This window comes from Sturnira hondurensis, unplaced genomic scaffold (genome assembly GCF_014824575.4).
Source record: "Sturnira hondurensis isolate 20B ecotype Veracruz unplaced genomic scaffold, ASM1482457v3 Scaffold0022136, whole genome shotgun sequence".
NCBI classification, from domain to species: Eukaryota; Metazoa; Chordata; class Mammalia; order Chiroptera; family Phyllostomidae; genus Sturnira; species Sturnira hondurensis.
Genome location: NW_028094767.1, coordinates 3284473 through 3290040, shown reverse-complemented (window position 1 = coordinate 3290040; position 5568 = coordinate 3284473).

Below are 5568 nucleotides of genomic sequence, written 5' to 3'. Positions count from 1 at the left end.
CCCCTGGGATGAGTTTTGATGATGTAAGCGTCATCTGAACTTGGAGTTTTCCCTATAGTAAAATGCTTTATTCCTATGTCTTTAATAGTTGTAGATGAATTATTTCAGGAGTTTGTGTCATCTGAGTCAGTTTTGGTAAGTTATCAATTTAATTGTCTTGTAACAGGACCAACTTTTGGCTCTTTTGACCCTCTCTATTGGATGATTTGTTTCTATTTCAAGAAGTTCTGCTCTTATCTTTCTTTTTTCTTTTTGCTTTCATTGGCTCAATTTCCTTTTCTTTTTATAATTTCTTGAGATGGTTGCTCACTTCACCTATTAGGAACATTTCTTCTTTTCTGATAAATGTATTTTAAACAAAAATGTTCTCTGGGTAATGATTTAGCAACATTGACAAATTATGAAATCTTATATTTTAGTTATCATTCAATGTGAAATACTATCTAATCCATTACAATTGTTTCTTTGAACTATATGTGATTCACACAATTATTTTTCAAATTTCCAAAGATATGGATTTTTCTAGTTTTGTGGTTGTTTTCATTTCTAATATAATTGCCTTATGATCAGAAAATGAAGTCTGTAATATTTCAATTCTTTAAAAGGGTTGAGCCATGCTTTATGACTAATATGTGGTCAATTTTTCTAAATATTCATGTGTGCTTTGAAGATTGTGGATCCTACAGTTAGTAATGTGAATTTTTAAAAGAAAGGAAGAAAGAAGAAATATATTCTGATGCCATGTAATACTATCAAAGCAAAAAATAGAGTTAACTGAACAGGATTAGAAATCTCTCTTGTTCTTCCTATGCTCTGTATGTTCCTAGAGTTTTTTTCTTTTTTTTTTCCAAGTAGTTATTTGTGGGATGGAAAAGAAAGGGCCAGCTGTGTCTACATATGGGTTTTTCAACTTTGCTCAGCTATGAGGCCCATAGCAGTGAGGCTATGTCCAATTTTTGTTTTATGTTTTTCCCATAAGCCAAGAGACAACATATTTTTAGAATTTCAAATGCCAGTAAATAAATAATGCATCTGGGAAGGAAAAGTTTGCTGTTAGTAACATACACCCTCTAATCTATAATGAATAACTATAAATTCAATGCTTTGACTCAGAAAGGAATTTCAAAAGGTAATATTCAATTTCATTATTTTTTAAAACCTGGGCATTAGAGCTTTTAACATTGTTGCAATTAGAATCAGTTTTATTTTCTACTTGTTCCACTGAATATTCCAAAGAATCTTTCATAGGAAAAGTAATTTCATTTGTATTGATAACCTACCTAGAACACAGTGGTGTCAAAACAGTGGGGGTGCCAGACGAAAGGAAAGTCAAGAAAATGAGGCAGCAAACACCCAAACACTGAACTTACATAACTAGAAATGCATCAGACCAATTACACTGATTGATGTCCAGAAAGCACAGAGCATAGTGATAGAAAGTCTTTTTCTGTATCTTGTTTTAAGTTGCCCAAGTTCAGGTAGGAGTCCTTGAAGGTTTGCCTCTGATTTTTATTGCTTCCTTTTATTTTTGAATGAAAGAACTTGAACAGTAACCACTGAGAATGGTGGTAATATTCAAGAGGTGAAAACAAAGAAGCTGAGTGGAAAGGACTATCCCTATCCTGCCCCTTGTTGGCCCCATGACCTTGAACAGGGGACTTAACTCTTGCAGCCTCAGTTTTCTCCTCTGTGAAGTTGGAAACATCATACAAACATTGCAAGGTTGCTGTTCAGAGTTACACGTGAGTAACCCTATATGTGACTACCCAACATACACACATGTTTTGTGTCCACACACTTTGGAGAGTTGATTATTTCTATGATTATTAGATTAGTATTAGTGTCTGGAGAAAGCAGAAACTGTGACATAGGGACTTACTGGTATCAGGAGGCAAATGGATCAAGGCTTTTACGCGGTCAAGTCTCTCCTTATGGCTGTTTCCCAAAATCAACAATATCCATTTAAATCTTTGGCGATACAACAAGATGAAGTGCTTTTCAGATGGCAAGGTCCACTCCAAGACTCAAGTGGCGTTTACATAGAAAATAACTAGATAATAAAAACAATATCCAAAGCCTCCTGTCAGGCATTATTTGTTTCCATTGTGATTCATTGTTCTCCAGGTACAGACGTCCCAGTGTCATCGTGTGGTCTGGCCCTTTTTAGATGTCCTTTCAGGTAAAAAGGAAAATAATGTTTCAGCTTTTCTCAAACAGGAAAAGCAAAATGTAACTAATGTATTTATGATTCCTTTGTGTTCAACTCAGTAAGTATGCTTTTTTGAGCATTTTTTCCAGAAAAATAAAAAATATGTTTCTTTTTACCAGAAGGATTGAGAAGTACATACTTGCTGACTGTCATCAAATAATTCACTGTGTTACTTCAGATAAGCCACCAAGTTCTCTCTCTGACATTTCAGCATGGAAAAAAATGAGTAGGAACTATTTGTTTCTTCTCTAGGCAAAAAGAGAGAAAAAGAAAATACAGATACTGACAACAGTATCACTTATTCATCACTACCTATAAGCCAAGTACTAGTTTAAGAACTTTGCCTATGGTTAAGACTGTTTTTCATTATTTTTGTCAAATGACCTTTAGCCGAATATTTATCTTTGTAGTTCCTGACTAACCAGCACCACTGTGGTCATCCATGACGTCATGAGGGCGGCAGTGAGGGCATTGCAGCCCAGGGGCTGGCCAGTGCCCAGGATCTCTTGGATGGTTCCAGAGAGTTCTCTAGCTAAAGAGTGGTGCCACAACTTCCAGGCAAGGCTCACAGTCTCATCCAAAGTGATCCTTGATGTTTTTGTTGTCGTTGTTTTTGCTTCTTTCTGTCTCATGGCTGTTCTCTGGGGGCTTCCACGATCAGGGCAGAGGCAGGAGGCAGTGCCTCAACCTGGGCCTTTCTGCTCTGTAATCCCGAGACCCTCCCAATCACCAGCTGCTTTGGCGATGTCATCACGAACGTTTTTTGGAGGTAGCTTCCAGGGAGCCTTGAGGGTGAGGTCAGAGGTGGCCCCAACTGCCCCACCAGTGCGCCTCAGGGGCACCTAAGGGCCAGCTGCAAAGCCACCACAGGCCATCCGGCCCTCCTTCCCCATTTACGCTACACATAGGGGAGCTGAGTCCCAGAAAGTGTAAGCAACTCGGCCAGGTCTTCATAGGGCCCTGAACGTGGTACCCTGTAATTAATAATGTTTAGTTTTCATTATTATAGCCCCATGTAGAAGCTCCTAATAATAACCTGATTTTCAGATGACAAAAATGGAGGCCCAGAGAGGTTAAACAATTTGCCTAAAGTCACAGAATCATGCTGCTTTTTTACTGAAACGACAGGTATATAGTTCTTCTCCCCCATATCGAACATTTAGTGCCTCAGCAGAGATGCAAAACTTCCAGCATGGGAATTACTCTACTTAAAGTTCATCTGTTTTAAATAAGGAGTGTTCCTCACCTAAAACCAGGTGTATGATTACTTTTCTGACCAGAAAACTCAGTTGTTTGTAAACATAGTGACATACAGAGGTTATACTTCTTACAATTATTCAACAATAATGTCCATCTGTGGTCCATCTTTTGAATTCGAAGGCTTTATTTCTTCTATTTTCTGGTAAACTTTTTTGTGTGGAAGTCTTACTTCACACTGAGTTGCCCACGTCTCAGCATTCCCCGTCCCCACACTTCAAAGCTCCCCCAAACTGGTTGCTGCCATGCTTTAGCATATTCTTGCAGCGAATATTCTTGCACCCCAGCCCTGCCCACAGTCCCACCGCTGGTGTGTCTTCCCCAGGTTGTTTGACTTCCCCTGAGCCACAGTGCAAACAAGCCTGCTGAGGAAGGGAGGAATTCGAATTGGTGCTACCTCGCCTGAGTTTCTCTCGCTGTTCTCTCTCACGTTCTGCTGTCAGAGTAAGCTCTCTTCAGCATCAGGCAGCTTTATTGATTTCCATTTCTCTACCACGGGAAAGGAATGTGTCGCAGCCCTTCCTGGGCCCCTGGCCATGTTGCGTTCTGACACCCAAACTTGTCCTCACGTCAGTAATCAGGAGAGAAGCGCCTAACAGTTTCAGGCCCCCTGTTCAGATGTTTAGCCTTACATGACTACTTTTATTGTTGCATTGTTTTTTGTTTACATTTTACGTTACAGTTGACATACAATATTGTATTCGTTTCAGAGGTACAACAATGATTAGACATTTATATAACTTCAGAAATGATCACCCCAATAAGTGCAGTGCCCACCACACCTAGTTAATCACAGTATTATTGACACTATTCCCTATGTTGTACTTTACATCCCCGTGATCATTTTTTTATAACTGGAAATTTGTACAACTTAATCCCTTTGTTCATTTTTTTCCAATAAATATTTCTTGAGCACCTACTAGGTACCAGATATAGAGCAAGGCACTTGTCAGAAATGACTTCCCCTCAGTTTACTTCATTCTTCACATGAACTCTGCTTGGACTTTTTCAGAATTTACTATTCTTTTTTATTTAATTCTGTCTCCTCGGTTAGATAAAGGGTATCTTCCTCATAGGCTTCACACCTCTGTATTCTTCCAAAGAGCTCAACATCAGGCCGAGCAGATGCTAAGGGAGCAAAAACTACTTGCTAATAGAGGAAATTCATTGAAACTCTTAGCCTTATTAGAACTTCAATTCAGTGAAGGTCGCCTTTGCTTCGAAGGGGATGAGGAACTGTTAGGAAGCCGATGAATTATTGTTGCCATCTGTGCAGATGTAAATGAGTAATATGAGGTCACTTTTCCTCTTTTAAAGCGTATGGTGTTGATATGTGTTTGAGTACGGCAGGGGCGGGATGCGAGGACAGGATGCGTGTTCTTTCATCTAATACAACCCGGGCCAAATCTCTTGGTTTTTCTACTTTCGTATCTTTCTACCAGGACAAAACTTTCTTTTAATATGATGGTTTCCATGTCTCTGCAGTTTCCAACACAATTTGCACAATTTTGAGTGTTTTTTTTTTGTTCAAGCTAGGAATTAACCCAGCTGTCTGACCTCTGCCTTTTACTATAAGATCATACTTTCTAAAATTCTTATTTTGTGCTAGCTTAGTCCTAGCACTGTACACATAGTGTTCTCTTCATTCACTCTGCAGTCTCTCCATGCCCAACACATTATCATATTGAAGTGGCTCAGCTGACTCATTCAATCGAAAGCCCACTTTGTTTTTACTTTGCAATTCAGTTCAGTTTGCAGCACAATTGTTATACACTTTCAATTTATTTTTATATCTATTTTTATAGCTGCCACTTTTATAATGTGGCAAGCTTTCTTTCTTAGCTTTAAAAACATCATTTCTTATAGAAGCTGTTCTGAAATCTGGCTTTTTTCAGCAGACTGAAAAACACCCATATGGTAAAGACAGAATGAGAGAAGTTAGAGGTGAGAAAGGTGCGTAAGGTCACCGAGCCTGTTCTTTGTAGTAAATACAAGGATGGGTGCTCAGTAATGACTGAGTCTACACCACTCAACAGTTTAAGCTTAGAAAATATTGACCACCATTACATACTTTCTTATCTGTGGGCTTTGCTACAACCATC